We start from the raw sequence: 18794 nt of genomic DNA, 5'->3' as shown, positions 1-18794 counted from the left end.
TCCGGCGGAGAGGAACTACTCCATTGGGGATCGAGAGCTACTGGCCATTAAATTAGCACTTGAGGAATGGAGGCATCTGCTGGAGGGATCAAAATTTCCAGTTATTATTTACACCGATCACAAGAATCTCTCCTATCTCCAGTCTGCCCAACGGCTGAATCCTCGCCAGGCCAGGTGGTCTCTGTTCTTTGCCCGGTTTAATTTTGAAATTCACTTTCGCCCTGCCGATAAGAACATTAGGGCCGATGCTCTCTCTCGTTCCTCGGACGCCTCGGAAGTAGAGCTCTCTCCGCAACACATCATTCCTCCTGACTGCCTGATCTCCACTTCTCCAGCCTCCATCAGGCAAACTCCTCCAGGGAAGACCTTCGTCTCTCCACGCCAACGCCTCGGAATCCTCAAATGGATTCACTCTTCCCATCTCGCAGGCCATGCGGGCATCAAAAAATCCGTGCAACTCATCTCTCGTTTCTATTGGTGGCCGACTCTGGAGACGGATGTTGTTGATTTTGTGCGGGCCTGCACTGTCTGTGCCCGGTATAAGACTCCTCGCCAGAAGCCCGCTGGTCTTCTTCATCCTCTGCCTGTCCCCGAACAGCCTTGGTCTCTGATTGGTATGGACTTTATTACAGACTTACCCCCATCCCGTGGCAACACTGTTGTTTGGGTGGTCGTTGATCGATTTTCCAAGATGGCACATTTTATTCCTCTTCCTGGTCTTCCTTCAGCGCCTCAGTTGGCAAAAAATTTTTTGTACACATTTTTCGTCTTCACGGGTTGCCCACGCAGATCGTCTCGGATAGAGGCGTCCAATTCGTGTCAAAATTCTGGAGGGCCCTCTGTAAACAACTCAAGATTAAATTAAACTTTTCTTCTGCTTATCATCCTCAGTCCAATGGGCAAGTAGAAAGAGTTAACCAGGTCCTGGGTGATTATTTACGGCATTTTGTTTCCTCCCGCCAGGATGACTGGGCAGATCTTCTACCATGGGCCGAATTCTCGTATAACTTCAGAGTCTCTGAGTCTTCTTCCAAATCCCCATTTTTCGTGGTGTACGGCCGTCACCCTCTTCCCCCCCTCCCTACTCCCTTGCCCTCTGGTTTGCCCGCTGTGGATGAAATAACTCGTGATCTTTCCACCATATGGAAAGAGACCCAAAATTCTCTCTTACAGGCTTCATCACGCATGAAGAAGTTTGCTGATAAGAAAAGAAGAGCTCCCCCCATTTTTTCTCCCGGAGACAAGGTATGGCTCTCCGCTAAATATGTCCGCTTCCGTGTTCCCAGCTACAAATTGGGACCACGCTATCTTGGTCCTTTCAAAATTTTTTGCCAGATTAATCCTGTCTCTTACAAACTTCTTCTTCCTCCTTCTCTTCGTATTCCTAATGCCTTTCACGTTTCTCTTCTTAAACCACTCATCATCAACCGTTTCTCTCCCAAACTTGTTTCTCCCACTCCTGTTTCCGGCTCCTCGGACATCTTCTCCGTAAAGGAGATACTGGCCTCCAAGAAGGTCAGAGGGAAAACCTTTTTTTTGGTCGATTGGGAGGGCTGTGGTCCTGAAGAGAGATCCTGGGAACCTGAGGACAATATCCTAGACAAAAGTCTGGTCCTCAGGTTCTCAGGCTCCAAGAAGAGGGGGAGACCCAAGGGGGGGGGGGGTACTGTTACGCCGAGCGCTCCGGGTCCCCGCTCCTCCCCGGAGCGCTCGCTACACTCTCGCTATTGCAGCGCTCCGGTCAGATCCACTGACCCGGTGCGCTGCGATCCTGCCTCCAGCCGGGATGCGATTCGCGATGCGGGTGGCGCCCGCTCGCGATGCGCACCCCGGCTCCCGTACCTGACTCGCTCTCCGTCGGTCCTGTCCCGGCGCGCGCGGCCCCGCTCCCTAGGGCGCGCGCGCGCCGGGTCTCTGCGATTTAAAGGGCCACTGCGCTGCTGATTGGCGCAGTGGTTCTAATTAGTGTGTTCACCTGTGCACTCCCTATGTATACCTCAGTTCCCCTGCACTCCCTCGCCGGATCTTGTTGCCATTGTGCCAGTGAAAGCGTTCCCTTGTGTGTTCCTAGCCTGTGTTCCAGACCTCCTGCCGTTGCCCCTGACTACGATCCTTGCTGCCTGCCCCGACCTTCTGCTACGTCCGACCTTGCTTCTGTCTACTCCCTTGTACCGCGCCTATCTTCAGCAGTCAGAGAGGTTGAGCCGTTGCTAGTGGATACGACCTGGTCACTACCGCCGCAGCAAGACCATCCCGCTTTGCGGCGGGCTCTGGTGAACACCAGTAGTGACTTAGAACCGGTCCACTAGCACGGTCCACGCCAATCCCTCTCTGGCACAGAGGATCCACCTTCTGCCAGCCGGCATCGTGACACAAACCCACCACATCTGAAGATCTGGAAAGGGAATCAGCTCTGATATTCTTATTAGCTGGACGGAAATGAATAAAAAAAAAATGAAACCTGGAGAAGAACAAAGACCACCTTGCCTGTCGTGGATTCAAACGTTGGGCTGACTGAAGGTACAGAAGGTTCTTGTGGTCAGAATAAATACTGATCGGATGAGGAGATTCTTCCAAAAGGTGTTGCCACTCCTCTAAGCGAGCTTTATAGCAAGAAATTCACGATCTCCAATGGTGTAGTTTTTCTCCGCAGTCGAGAAGGTCTTAGAAAAGAACCCACAGGTCACAGTTTTACCCTTGGCACTTTTCTGGGTCAGAATGGCGCCTGCTCCAATGGAGAAAGTATCCACTTCCAAGGCAAAAGGTTTTCCTGGATCCGGTCTAGAAAGCACGGGAACTGAAGCAAAAGCATACTTTAGGCTGGAGAAAGCTTCCTCGGCCTCAGGAGGCCACAACTTGGGGTTAGCGCCCTCCTTAGTGAGGGCTACAATGGGAGAGACCACCAAAGAAAAATGGGAAATGAACTGGCGGTAGTAGTTAGCAAATCCCAGGAAACGTTGAATAGCCCACAGACCGGTAGGGCGAGGCCAATCCAACACCGCAGACAATTTTATAGGATCCATTTGAGGTCCTTCATGAGAGACAATGTATCCTAGAAAAGGAAGACTGGATTTTTCAAAAAGACACTTCTCCAGTTTGGCATAGAGATGATTCCTACGAAGGCGTTGTAGGACCAGACGAACATGAATACTTTGCTCTTCCAAGTTGGAAGAATAAATCAGAATGTCATCCAGATAAACGACTACACAGGTATAGAGAAGGTCACGGAAGATATCATTGACGAATTCTTGGAAAACCGCTGGAGCACTGCAAAGGCCAAAAGGCATCACAAGGTACTCAAAATGTCCATCTCGGGTGTTTAATGCTGTTTTCCATTTGTCTCCCTCCCGAATTCGAATCAGGTTGTAGGCGCCTCGTAAATCCAGTTTGGAAAAGACTTTGGCCCCCTGAAGACGATCAAAAAGTTCTGAGATCAGTGGAAGAGGATAACGATTCTTGACCGTGATCTTGTTGAGACCTCTGTAATCAATACAAGGATGGAGAGAACCATCCATCTTGCTGACAAAGAAGAACCCGGCTCCAGCTGGTGACAAAGACTGTAATCAATACAAGGATGGAGAGAACCATCCTTCTTGCTGACAAAGAAGAACCCGGCTCCAGCTGGTGACGAAGACTTCCGGATAAAACCTTTTTGGAGGTTCTCCTGGATGTATTCTTACATGGCTTTAGTCTCAGGGACGGACAAAGGATAGATTCTACCCCAAGGTGGCATAGTCCCAGGAAGTAAATCAATTGGGCAATCGTAAGGACGATGTAGAGGCAAGGTCTCGGCCTGTCTTTCGCAGAAGACATCAGAAAAATCTTCATTATGGGTAGGCAGACCTGGCATGGGAGAAGTTGCAGGAAGAATTTTAGGCTGGACTGACTCAAGACAACAATTATGGCAGCATTGTCCCCAGCGAGTGACCTCTCCGGATTTCCAGTCAAGCTGCGGGGAATGGAGTTGGAGCCAAGGAAGACCGAGAAGTATCTGGGATGTACAATGAGGTAGCACAAATAATTCAATCCTCTCCTTATGTGAGACCCCACAGAAGAAGAGACTCCGTGCGATATTGCACTCTACAGTCCAAATTTTGTCCAGTGACGGAAGAGATGAACAGTGGCTTGGCAAGGCGGGTCACTGGAAGATGATGTTCATGCACAAGAGATGCATTAATAAAATTGCCAGCAGAACCAGAGTCCAAAAATGCCGTAGCAATGAAAGAAGTCTGAGCAGAAATGTGGACTTGTACGGAAATGTTCAGACGAGAAGAGATGGTGCACACACCCAGTAAAGACCCTCCTACATATCCTGGGTTTGGACGTTTTCCTGGATTCTGAGAACGGGAAGGACAGTCTTTGAGAAAACGCTGCGGACTAGCAGAGTAAAGGCACAAATTCTTGCTGTGACATCGGGATCTTTCCTCCTGGGTGAGGTGAGTATGATCCTCTGGCATAGCCTTTTCATAAAATCCTCTTTCTTTTTGGAGCTCCTCCTGTCTTTCGGACAGACGTAGATCAATTCGTGCGGCCAAATGGATCAGCTCACACAGGTTAGATGGAGAATCTCGTGCAGCAAGAGCATCCTTTATATTACTAGATAGTCCTTTTTTAAATATAGCACACAAGGCCTCGTCGTTCCATGCCAATTCAGAAGCAAGGATCCGAAACTGGACAGCATAGTCTCCCACGGAGGAAGTTCCTTAACTTCGTTTAAGAAGAGCCGACTCGGCAGAGGAGACATGTGCAGGTTCTTCAAAAACGCTGCGGAATTCAGCTAGGAAAGCCGTGAGGTTGGATGTAATTGGATCGCTATGATCCCAGAGCGGAGTAGCCCAGTCCGAGGCCTTTCCTGACAAGGGGCTGATCACAAAGGCACCATAGCAAATTCCGTAGGAAACTGATCCGCCATGAGCTCCAGGTGCAAGGAGGGACCAATTCAGTTTCAAAGTGAATTTGAGGGTCTTTATGTTAGAAATACCCTATAATGGACCCCATCATGAAAACTGCACTCCTTAAAGTGCTCAAAATGACATTCAGAAAGTTTGTTAACCCTTTAGGTGTTTCACAGGAATAGCAGCAAAGTGGAGGAGAAAATTCAATATCTTTATTTTTTACACTAACATGTTCTTGTAATCCCATTTTTTTCATTGGACAAGGGGTAATAGGTAAAAATGTCCCCCAAAATTTGTAACCCTATTTCTCTTGAGTAAGGAAATACCTCATATGTGGATGTAAAGGGTTCTGCGGCCGCAGTAGAGGGCTCAGAAGAAAAGGAGTGACAATGGGATTTTGGAGAGGGAACTTTGCCGAAATGGTTTTTGGGGACATGTCTCATTTAGGAAGCTCCCATAGTGCCAGAACAGCAAAAAAAACAAAAACAAAACACACATGGCACACTGTTTGGGAAACTACACCCCTCAAGGAACGTAACAAGGGGTACAGTGAGCCGAGACACCCCACAGGTGTTTGACGAATTTTCACTATAGTTGGACATGAAAATGAAACATTTTATTTTATTCACTAAAATGCTGGTGCAGCCCCAAATTTTTCATTTTCACAAGGGGTAATAGGTAAAAATGTCCCCCAAAATTTGTAACCCCATTCCTCTCGAGTATGGAAATACCTCATATGTGGATGTAAAGTGCTCTGTGGGTGCACTAGAGGGGTCAGAAGGGAAGGAGCGACAATGGGATTTTGGAGAGCGAATTTTGCTGAAATGTTTGTTGGGGGGCATGTCTCATTTAGGAAGCCCCCAGGGTGCCATAACAGCAGGGGAAAAAAACACATGGCACACTATTTTGGAAACTACACCCCTCAAGGAATGTAACAAGGGGTATAGTGTGCCTTAGCACCCCACAGGTGATTGACGAATTTTTGCTAAAGTCGGACGTGTGAATGAAAATTTTTATTTTTTTTCACCTAAATGCTGGATTATCCCAAATTTTTCATTTTTACAAGGGGTAATAGGAGAAAAAGCCCCCCAAAATTTGTTTCACAATTTCTTCTAAGTATGGAAATACCCCATATGTGGATGTAAAGTGCTGTGCGGGGGAACTACAATGCTCAGAAGAGAAGGAGCGCCATTGGGCTTTTGGAAAGAGAATTTGGTTGGAATAGAAGTCGGGGGCCTTGTGCGTTTACAAAGCCCCCGTGCTACCAGAACAGTGCTACCAGAACAGGTGAACCCATTTTGGAAACTACACCCCTCACAGAATTTAATAAAGGGTGCAGTGAGCATTTACACCCCACTGGCGTTTGACAGATCTTTGGAACAGTGGGCTGTGCAAGTGAAAAATAAAATTTTTCATTTTCACGGACCACTGTTCCAAAAATCTGTCAGATACCTGTGGGGTGTAAATGCTCACTGTACCCTTTATTATATTCCGTGAGGGATGTAGTTTCCAAAATGGGGTCGAATGTGGGGGGGGGGGGGGGTTCAGCTGTTCTGGCACCATGGGGGCTTTGTAAACACACATGGCATACAATTCCAGCCAAATTGTCTCTCAAAAAGCCCAATGGCGCTCCTTCTCTTCTGAGCCCTGTAGTGCGCCTGCAGAGCAGTTTACATCCACATACTCAGAAAAAACGGTGTTACAAATTTTGGGGGGCTATTTCTCCTATTATCCCCTGTGGAAAAAAAACTTGGGGTAACACCAGCATTTTAGTGAAAAAAATCTGATTTTTCATTTTCACGTCCAACTTTAACGAAAATTTGTCAAACACCTGTGGGGTGTTAAAGTTCACTATATCCCTTATTACGTTCCATGAGAGGTGAAGTTTCCAAAATGGGGTCACGTGGGTGATTTTTTTTTTGGCGTTTATGTCAGAACCTCTGTAACTATCAGCCACCCCTGTGCAAATCACCAAATTACATTCCTCAAATGTACAGGGTGCACTCTCACTTCTGAGCCATGTTGTGCGCCAGCAGAGCACTTTACACCCACATATGGGGTATTTTTTTTCCTTTTACCTCTTGTAAAAATGAAAAGTATGGGGCAACAGCAGCATGTTAGTGTACATTTTTTTTTTTTACACTTACATGCTGGTTTAGACCACAACTTTACCTTTTCATAAGGGGTAAAAGGAGAAAAAGGCCACCAAAGTTTGTTAGGCAATTTCTCCGGAAATACCCCATATGTGGCCCTAAACTCTTGCCCAGAAATACGACAGGGCTCCGAAGTGAGAGAGTGCCATGTGCATTTGAGGCCTAAATTAGGGATTTGCATAGGGACGGACACGGCAGTGTTCCCCAAACAGGGTGCCTCCAGCTGTTGAAAAACTCCCAGCATGCCTGAACAGCAATACTGGGAGTTATTTTGCAACAGCTGGAGGCTCCGTTTTGGAAACACTACCGTATGAGACGTTTTAATTTTTATTGGGGGGTGGGGGGCAGTGTAGGGGGGGGTATATATATAGTGCTTTACCCTTTATTTTGTGTTAGTGTAGTGTAGTGTTGTGTTTTTAGGGTACATTCACACAGGTGGTGGTTCACAGCGAGTTTCCCGCTGGGAGTTTGAGCTGCAGTGGAAAATTTGCTGCAGCTCAAACTTAAAGCGGGAAACTCTCTGTAAACCTGCCCGTGTGAATGTACCCTGTACATTCATATGGGGGGGGCAAACCTCCAGCTGTTTCAAAACTACAACTCCCAGCATGCACTGACAGACAGTGCATGCTGGGAGTTGTAGTTTTGCAACATCCAGAAGTGCACAGTTTGGAGACCACTATACAGTGGTCTCCAAACTCTAGCCCTCCAGATGTTGCAAAACTACAACTCCCAGCATGCCCAGACAGCCTTTGGCTATCTGGGCATGCTGGGAGTTGTAGTTGTGACACTAAAATGCAGCAGTGAAGATCACTTACCAGATTTTCACTGCTACATTCTGCTGCCGCTGGTCCTCCCCACCGCCGGTCCTCCACTGTCTGCCGCCAGTCCTCCGCTGTCTGCCGCCGGTCCCCCGCTGTATGCAACCCCCCGCCGTTAACTGCTGCCACCATCTTCGCTCGGACTTCCAGAGCAGGCAGAGCGGGGATCTCAACTTTGACCCCACCCCTGCCCTGCGATTGGCCGATCGTCCTGATCGGCCAATCGCAGGGGATAGGAGGAAGTGGCACCCCTGCCACCTCACTCCTATCATGTAGGATGATCGGAGCTGTCTCTGACAGCTCCGATCATCCCTATTTTCCGGGCTATCGGGTCACCAGAGACCCTATCAGCCCGGAAATGTCATGATTCACTGGCGATTGCTGACAAGGGGGGGGGGGGGGGGGTGTTTCAGGACCCCCCTGGGCGATATGCCGGGATGGCTGCTGATAGAGTCAGCAGTCATCCCGTTCCGTTTGTGTTAGTGTAGTGTAGTGTTGTGTTTTTAGGGTACATTCACACAGGTGGTGGTTCACAGCGAGTTTCCCGCTGGGAGTTTGAGCTGCAGTGGAAAATTTGCTGCAGCTCAAACTTAAAGTGGGAAACTCTCTGTAAACCTGCCCGTGTGAATGTACCCTGTACATTCATATGGGGGGGGGCAAACCTCCAGCTGTTTCAAAACTACAACTCCCAGCATGCACTGACAGACAGTGCATGCTGGGAGTTGTAGTTTTGCAACATCCAGAAGTGCACAGTTTGGAGACCACTATACAGTGGTCTCCAAACTCTAGCCCTCCAGATGTTGCAAAACTACAACTCCCAGCATGCCCAGACAGCCTTTGGCTATCTGGGCATGCTGGGAGTTGTAGTTGTGACACTAAAATGCAGCAGTGAAGATCACTTACCAGATTTTCACTGCTGCATTCTGCTGCCGCTGGTCCTCCCCACCGCCGGTCCTCCACTGTCTGCCGCCAGTCCTCCGCTGTCTGCCGCCGGTCCCCCGCTGTATGCAACCCCCCGCCGTTAACTGCTGCCACCATCTTCGCTCGGACTTCCAGAGCAGGCAGAGCGGGGATCTCAACTTTGACCCCACCCCTGCCCTGCGATTGGCCGATCGTCCTGATCGGCCAATCGCAGGGGATAGGAGGAAGTGGCACCCCTGCCACCTCACTCCTATCATGTAGGATGATCGGAGTCACCAGAGACCCTATCAGCCCGGAAATGTCATGATTCACTGGCGATTGCTGACAAGGGGGGGGGGGGGGGGGGGGGGTTTCAGGACCCCCCTGGGCGATATGCCGGGATGGCTGCTGATAGAGTCAGCAGTCATCCCGTTCCGTTCATCCGTTCCCATTCTGACCAAGAGATGATCAAGAGATGCAGCGCCGTAAATGTACGGCGCTGTGTGCGAAGTGACACTCGTTGTTAAGGGGTTAAGAGAGGAGCTGTGTGACCCTGCCTGCCAATGGGAACCCCTAAAGTCTCTCTATATAGTGTGTGGGGGGAGGAGCTGCCCTAGAGTGTTCTAGTCCAGACTAGTCTGAGCAACAGTGTGGTTCAGGTGTGCTGTGTGTGGAAGCCTCAAGGGAAGTCCTAGCTCAAATCTACTTCATCTTGCAATTCTGCAAGGATCTCCCGTACGGACGAAATTCATGCCCTGGCGGAGAAGGCTTCAATACCTTCACAGAACCATACCTACCAGGATTCATCTACCTGTCTTACAAGTCAGTATTAATTCGTTTGGTGAAAGAAACACAAGTCCCAGCTCAGTAAAGATAGTTATCCTTAAAGGGGTACTCCGGTGAAAACTTTTTTCTTTAAAATCAACTGGTGGCAGAAAGTTAAAGATATTTGTAAATTACTTCTATAAAAAAATCTTAATCCTTCCAGTACTTATTAGCTGCTGAATGCTACAGAGGAAATTCCTTTCTTTTTGGAACACTGATGACATCACGAACACAGTGCTCTCTGCTGACATCTCAGTTCATTTTAGCAACCATGCATAGCAGATGTATGCTAAGGGCAGCATGGTGGCTCAGTGGTTAGCACTGCTGCCTTGCAGTGCAGGGGACTTGGGTTCAAATCCCACTAAGGACAACAATAAATAAAGCATTATTATTATTAGCATTATTATTATGTCATCAGAGAGCATTCCAAAAAGAAAAGAATTTCCTCTGTAGTATTCAGCTGCTAATAAGTACAGGAAGGATTAAGATTTTTTAATAGAAGTAATTTACAAATATGTTTAACTTTCTGCCACCAGTTGATTTAAAAGAAAAAAGGTTTTCACCGGAGTACCCCTTTAACCTGACGTCGGTGTGTTCATTTACTCCCCGTGTCTGGCCCAGGAGAAGCTGTTTCCAACCGCGGACCGTGTGTAGGATAACGGTGCCCTGGCGTCACAAAGTGATAAGGTATTTGTTCTAGCACCCCATAGCTCCCACATAGTTTTGGTGTCATGAACAGGATAATTCCTCATCGTGCGCCAATGCCACAAACATAATAATACTTAGACACAAGCTACATTATTCAAGTTGATTGCAGCCACTTAAAACTTAACTCCAGCATTGCTCTCTCTTGCCCGTTCTGTAAAGTTTGGCATGGAAAGATGCAGACCACGCTGGGTGGTACAGTTGCTGAGGTAACCGTATCACACCTAGCAAGTTCCTTGCATGTGTGTCATGGCTGTCCTGGTCTGTGTTCCCACACAGCTATTGGAATTTCTGTGTCTGAACAGTTTTATGTTTCCTGATCAGGGAATAGTTAATGTCTCTGGCTTTTTCAGTCTCAGCCTTTGTTAGCCAATAGCCTTTAGGGTATGTCTATTTAAGTTCAGCACTGACTAGCTTCAGTGGTGGTGATTGCCTTCATTTCATCCTGACTTCATTTGGACTTCCTGATGTCTAGCTGCTACATGCTGGCTATGCTGCTAATGGAGGCTTGGTGAAACACTCTTTGTTTGAGCTTTTAATCTACTATCTTTGTTTTAGCATGCACTTTGCATTTTCTGGTTTTAGCCATGTTAGGTGGCATGCTCTTAGTGGATTTTAAGCTGTGTTTGTATAGTCGGTTTTAGGATTGTTTATCCTTTTTGCCATGTGTCTGTTCACACTGTGTTTTCTCTTGTATCCGTTTAAGTGAATTTCTGTGTTTTATATTTCTGTTTTCCTACTGGGCCAGTATCCTGTCCACACTGCGGAGTGTGCCGCTGGCCAATAGTCTATTTGGATTTATTTTTATTGCTACTCCTTTAGTGGAGTGTCCAGTTTGTGTGTCCAATGTGAACAGTCTCCTATCTGGCATCCCTGTTTCTGCTCCATGGGGACAATCCTGTCTTCTGGAGGTTTCCTGAGGGATTGCGATTTCTGTCTTGTGTTCAGTGTGATCAGTGTTCTATATTTATATCCTGTTGTATCCTTTGTAACTAGGCATCCCTGTTTCTGCTCCATGGGGACAATCCTGTCTACTGGAGGTGTTCTGATGGATTGCTGTTTATCCTGTCTTGTGTTCAGTGTGAACAGTGTTCTATAAGCTTATTCCTGTTTGTTCCTGGAGTCTTTTTAGATTCATCCATTTTCCTGTCTGGTGTTTTGAACTCTATGAGGGTGATTTTTCAAAACCTGTCCAGAGGAAAAGTTTCTGAGTTGCCCATAGCAACCAATCAGATCACTTCTTTCATTTTGCAGAGGCGTTGTTAAAAATGAAAGAAGAAATTTGATTGCTTGCTATGGGCAACTGGGCAACTTTTCCTCTGGACAGGTTTTGATGAATCTCCCCCTATATATTTATTAGTTCTTTATGTGGATCTCTGGAGTTCTGTTCATGACTACTAATCTATAGTGTCCTCTGTTCATGTCCGCTGATCTATAGTGTCCTCTATTCATGACCGCTGATCCTTAATGTCCCCTGTGCTGTTCACTGATCTCTGTTCTCTGAACTTAATCTGTTTTAGAGTTCTATGTTCCTGTTATGTTTCTGTTTTTTGACTGACTATTTATTAGTATGTGTTTTTATTAGGCCCCTGCACTTTAGTTCAGGAAGGGACCGGCACCCAGTTGTTAATCCACCGGTTAGGGTGGATGGGCAAGTAGGCAGGGAGAGCGGTTTTAGGGTCAGTTTAGGGCTCACTCTCTCTGTCCCCTGGTCGGTCCCTGACAATGAGTCTTATTAATTAAAAAAGTGCTCATGCATGGAACTCAGTGTGGTAGGGTTGCCTTGGCGACCCAGCTAGACAGCATGTTTCCATGGCAAACTTTGCAGATCAGGCCGTTGGAGTTATGCTTTAATTGCCTTTCTCTTCTGTCAACATAGAAGGTCAGTCATCTTAACACCTACTACCTTAACCCTTAAACAAATATACTTTGTAGATCACAGATTCTACATATTGAATTATGAGCAACTTTCTGATATTTTCCCAGAAAGGGAAGTAACACAGTTAAAAACACAATTACTGAAAGCCTTTGTGAACCTTTGTAGCTACAGAGTTTGGATCTTGACATAATGACATGCCATGTCACATGACCACAGCTGCCAATCACTATACAATGCAATGCCATTGCAATGACATAACATCACTATAGACCAGGCATAGGCTACCTGAAGATGTTTTGGACTACATCTTCCATGATGCTCTTACAGCCAAAATGCTGTGCATACACTATTTCTCCCGTTACTATCTTCCGTCACAAAATAAGGGCCGTTATTAATAACAGGCTATAACGGGTTAAAAGGGCTATTAGAAAAATCCCATAGACTATAATGGGATTTTCTAACGGCTATATAGGATTTTGTAACTGCTGTTTTAAAGCTGATTTTCAGATGGAACTTCGTACGGATCTTTAAAACAGAGTCATTTTGTAGTGTGAAAGGGGCCTATGTTGTATTGTGTTCCTTCATACCCCCACAGCAGTTGTCACGCCAAGCGCTCCGGGTCCCGCTGCCTCCCACAGCATGCCTCTACATGCAGCGCTCTGGTTGGCACCGCTGACCGCGAGCGCTGCTCCCGTGTCATTGGAGGGGATGCGATCCGAGGCACGGGACGTGCCTGCTCTCGGATCGTGCCCCATGTCATTCACCTGCCCCGTCCTCATTCTGTCCCGTCCCGGCGTGCGCGGCCCCACTCTCTAGGGTGCGCGTGCCGGCTCTCTGAAATTTAAAGGGCCAGTGCACCACTAATTGGTGCCTGGCCCAATCAGTGCAATCACCTCCCTACACTTTATTAACCCACTTCCTGTCCCTGCCGGATCTTGTTGCCTTGTGCCAGTGAAAGCGTTCCCGTGTGTCCTTTGCCTGTGTATCCAGACCCTTGCCGTTGCCCTTGACTACGAACCGTTGCTGCCTGCCCTGACCTTCTGCTACGTCTGACCTTGCCTTTTGCCTAGTCCTTCTGTACCGCGCCTGACTCAGCAGTCAGTGAGGTTGAGTCGCTATTGGGTGGAACGACCTGGGGGTTACCTGCCGCTGCAAGTCCATCCCACTTTGCGTCAGGCTCTCGTGAAAACCAGTAACCCCTTAGATTCCGTTCCCCTGGTACGGCCCACGCCATCACCTCACTGACATAGAGGATCCACTACCTGTGTCTAACCCGCATACCACTCCGGATCCTGACAGGAGTGATGCACCTTTTCAGAGTAGGTGGCACCAATTAATAAGCTGTGCTGCATACCAGCTGACAGAAGAGGTGTCAGTGGGAGTGAACCCTTCACTAAAACAATGCTAAATACCATAATATTAGCAGTAGGAAGTTTTGAACAGAAAGTGTTGGGCACCAATAGGGGAGTGTGTTTTGAGACCATGTGTGGTGATTTGGAGAAAGGATCCGTGTGATGTAAAGCCTGAGAGAAGCTATGCAGAGGAGAGGTCCAGAAGTGGCTGTCGTGAGATCTCTGGTTTTGGCCAGGGGTGGTACCCATCAATCCATGATACCAGATAATGTGCACAGTAAGGCCTTGGAGGCATCATTTAGAGCAAGCCTGTGAGTCTGAGAGAGACTGCAAGAGTAGGGAAGCCAAAGCTGATATATCATATGCCAAAGAAGAGTCAGGCTAGAGGCAAAACCAGCCATGTGGCAAGGTTGTACAGGGGCCCAAGGGAAGAAAACATTTATCCAGAGTGTGCGCTGGGGTTAGAGGAGCTTGGGAATGAGACTGCAGAGTAGCTGGAAAACAGACAGTGAAAGGCAGATAAAGATTTTAACAGGTCAGCATGTATTAACCCACTGTGATACAGGACTGGATAGACTGTGGGTCATACTCAGGAGCAGAGTCTAAGTACTCTGTTTTACTGGTGCATAGCACTGACGCAGCTGTCAAGACAGGTCAAGGTGTAGGCAAGAGTCATGTGCAGCCAGCAAAGTAGTGTAATCAGATGCAGATACTGAGTTCAGTGTCCGCAATCCAGGCCAGGCACAGGAGTCAATACAGTACACAAGGATCAGGGGACAAAGAGATATTCAGGTGCAGGTCAATACACAGGATAACAGACAAGTAACAAACCTTTGCTATCATGCACAGACCTTTCGGAGGGCAGGGGCTCAAGTAAAAATAAAAAAATAAAAAGGGCAAGTCAGTGTGTTTAGTATGCCAGCACTGTGACATCAATGTGTATTATCCCTGTACTGTGACATCACTGTGTGCATTATCCATGTACTGAGATATCACTCCATATTATTCCTGTACTGTGATATCACTGTGTGTATTATCCCTGTACTGTGACATTACTGTGTGCATAATCCATGTACTGTGACATTACTGTGTGCATTATCCATGTACTGTGATATCACTCCATATTATTGGTGTACTGTGACATCACTGTGTGTATTATCCCTGTACTGTGACATCAATGTGTATTATCCCTGTACTGTGACATTACTGTGTGCATTATCCATGTACTGAGATATCACTCCATATTATTCCTGTGCTGTGATATCACTGTGTGTATTATCACTGTACTGTGACATTACTGTGTGCATTATCCATGTACTGTGACATTACTGTGTGCATTATCCATGTACTGTGATATCACTCCATATTATTGGTGTACTGTGACATCACTGTGTGTATTATCCCTGTACTGTGACATCAATGTGTATTATCCTGTACTGTAACATCACTGTGTGTATTATCCACGTACTGTGACATCACTGTGTATTATTCCTGTACTGTGACATTACTGTGTATTATTGCTGTACTGTGACATCACTGTGTATTATCCTGTACTGTAACATCACTGTGTGTATTATCCACGTACTGTGGCATCACTGTGTATTATCCCTGTACTGTGACATTACTGTGTGCATTATCCATGTACTGAGATATCACTCCATATTATTCCTGTACTGTGACATCACTGTGTGTATTATCCCTGTACTGTGACATCAATGTGTATTATCCTGTACTGTAACATCACTGTGTGTATTATCCACGTACTGTGGCATCACTGTGTATTATTCCTGTACTGTGACATCACTGTGTATTATTGCTGTACTGTGACATCACTGTGTATTATTCCTGTACTGTGACATCACTCCGTATTATACCTGTACTGTGACATCGCTCCGTATTATTCCTGTACTGTGACATCACTGTGTATTATCCCTGTACTGTGACATCACTCCGTATTATTCCTGTACTGTGACATCACTGTGTATTATTCCTGTACTGTGACATCACTCTGTATTATTCCTGTACTGTGACATCACTGTGTATTATTCCTGTACTATGATATCACTCCGTATTATTCCTGTACTGTGACATTACTGTATTATCTCTGTACTATGCGCAAATTGCGGAAAAATGCAATAATGTGCCTAATACTAGGGCATCAAAGGGCAAGTGAAGAAAAAAGGCAGGGGCTCAAGTCCCCTGTGAAGGTTCCACTAGTCACCCTACCCCTTCGCTATTGTTGCCTGGGTTCCCAGAGTGACTATGGTGGAGTGACTGAGCGGAACTCAGACTAGCTTCAGGGGCAGGCACGAGTAATCAGACTTTGATGGACTTTAGGACATCACTATTTCCACAGTTTGTGCCCCTCAGTTAATGTTGTCCAGTGACATAAAGCTCCTTGTTGGATTTCTTTTTAAAATACTATTATTTGCTGTTTTCATTACACATTCTGCACACGGTCCACATTCTGCATACGGCACTAATAGGGAAAGCATATTACCTTTATTGGATTATCTACCAGACTTACTGTCCCCTGTATTGTCTTTACTGCCCCTTGCCCTTGTAATGTCCTTCCTATAAACGAGACACTTGCTCCTCAATAAAGAGAGATTGATTTTTATACCTGAAGACTGGTGATGCCTGGTTCTTTGGATAAGGGAATGCAATATTCTCTACTTCTGCCTAGAGATATTACCTGTGGTATTGTTACGCCGAGCGCTCCGGGTCCCCGCTCCTCCCCGGAGCGCTCGCTACACTCTTGCTATTGCAGCGCTCCGGTCAGATCCACTGACCCGGTGCGCTGCGATCCTGCCTCCAGCCGGGATGCGATTCGCGATGCGGGTGGCGCCCGCTCGCGATGCGCACCCCGGCTCCCGTACCTGACTCGCTCTCCGTCGGTCCTGTCCCGGCGCGCGCGGCCCCGCTCCCTAGGGCGCGCGCGCGCCGGGTCTCTGCGATTTAAAGGGCCACTGCGCCGCTGATTGGCGCAGTGGTTCTAATTAGTGTCTTCACCTGTGCACTCCCTATGTATACCTCACTTCCCCTGCACTCCCTCGCCGGATCTTGTTGCCATTGTGCCAGTGAAAGCGTTTCCTTGTGTGTTCCTAGCCTGTGTTCCAGACCTCCTGCCGTTGCCCCTGACTACGATCCTTGCTGCCTGCCCCGACCTTCTGCTACGTCCGACCTTGCTTCTGTCTACTCCCTTGTACCGCGCCTATCTTCAGCAGTCAGAGAGGTTGAGCCGTTGCTAGTGGATACGACCTGGTCACTACCGCCGCAGCAAGACCATCCCGCTTTGCGGCGGGCTCTGGTGAACACCAGTAGTGACTTAGAACCGGTCCACTAGCACGGTCCACGCCAATCCCTCTCTGGCACAGAGGATCCACCTTCTGCCAGCCGGCATCGTGACAGTAGATCCGGCCATGGATCCCGCTGAAGTTCCTCTGCCAGTTGTCGCCGACCTCACCACGGTGGTCGTCCAGCAGTCACAACAGATAGCGCAACAAGGCCACCAGCTGTCTCAACTGACCGTGATGCTACAGCAGCTACTACCTCAGCTTCAGCAATCATCTCCTCCGCCAGCTCCTGCACCTCCTCCGCAGCGAGTGGCCGCTTCAGGCCTACGACTATCCTTGCCGGATAAATTTGATGGGGACTCTAAATTTTGCCGTGGCTTTCTTTCTCAATGTTCCCTGCACTTGGAGATGATGTCGGACCAGTTTCCTACTGAAAGGTCTAAGGTGGCTTTCGTAGTCAGCCTTCTGTCTGGAAAAGCTCTGTCATGGGCCACACCGCTCTGGGACCGCAATGACCCCGTCACTGCCTCCGTACACTCCTTCTTCTCGGTAATTCGAAGTGTCTTTGAGGAACCTGCCCGAGCCTCTTCTGCTGAGACTGCCCTGTTGAACCTGGTCCAGGGTAATTCTTCCGTTGGCGAGTACGCCGTACAATTCCGTACTCTTGCTTCAGAACTATCCTGGAATAATGAGGCCCTCTGCGCGACCTTTAAAAAAGGCCTATCCAGCAACATTAAAGATGTTCTGGCCGCACGAGAAATCCCTGCTAACCTACATGAACTCATTCATCTAGCCACTCGCATTGACATGCGTTTTTCCGAAAGGCGTCAGGAGCTCCGCCAGGATATGGACTTTGTTCGCACGAGGCGTTTTTTCTCCCCGGCTCCTCTCTCCTCTGGTCCCCTGCAATCCGTTCCTGTGCCTCCCGCCGTGGAGGCTATGCAAGTTGACCGGTCTCGCCTGACACCTCAAGAGAGGACACGACGCCGCATGGAGAATCTCTGCCTGTACTGTGCCGGTACCGAACACTTCCTGAAGGATTGTCCTATCCGTCCTCCCCGCCTGGAAAGACGTACGCTGACTCCGCACAAAGGTGAGACAGTCCTTGATGTCAACTCTGCTTCTCCATGTCTTACTGTGCCTGTGCGGATATCTGCCTCTACCTTCTCCTTCTCTACTATGGCCTTCTTGGATTCCGGATCTGCAGGAAATTTTATCTTGGCCTCTCTCATCGACAGGTTCAACATCCCGGTGACCAGTCTCGCCAGACCCCTCTACATCAATTGTGTTAACAATGAAAGATTGGTCTGTACCATACGTTTTCGCACGGAGCCCCTCCTAATGTGCATCGGACCTCATCACCAAAAAATTGAGTTTTTGGTCCTCCCCAATTGCACTTCTGAAATTCTCCTTGGACTACCCTGGCTTCAACACCATTCCCCAACCCTGGATTGGTCCACAGGGGAGATCAAGAGTTGGGGTACCTCTTGTTTCAAGGACTGCCTTAAACCGGTTCCCAGTACTCCCTGCCGTGACCCTGTGGTTCCCCCTGTAACCGGTCTCCCTAAGGCCTATATGGACTTTGCTGATGTATTTTGCAAAAAACAAGCTGAGACTCTACCTCCTCACAGGCCTTATGACTGTCCTATTGACCTCCTCCCGGGCACTACTCCACCCCGGGGCAGAATTTATCCTCTGTCCGCCCCAGAGACTCTTGCTATGTCTGAGTACATCCAGGAAAATTTAAAAAAGGGCTTTATCCGCAAATCCTCCTCTCCTGCCGGAGCTGGATTTTTCTTTGTGTCCAAAAAAGATGGCTCCCTACGTCCTTGCATTGACTACCGCGGTCTTAATAAAATCACGGTAAAGAACCGCTATCCTCTACCTCTTATCTCTGAACTCTTTGATCGCCTCCAAGGTGCCCACATCTTTACCAAACTGGACTTAAGAGGTGCTTATAATCTCATCCGC

This window comes from Hyla sarda, chromosome 5 (assembly GCF_029499605.1).
Source record: "Hyla sarda isolate aHylSar1 chromosome 5, aHylSar1.hap1, whole genome shotgun sequence".
In the NCBI taxonomy this organism is placed as follows: domain Eukaryota; kingdom Metazoa; phylum Chordata; class Amphibia; order Anura; family Hylidae; genus Hyla; species Hyla sarda.
This window is presented reverse-complemented; position numbering follows the sequence as displayed.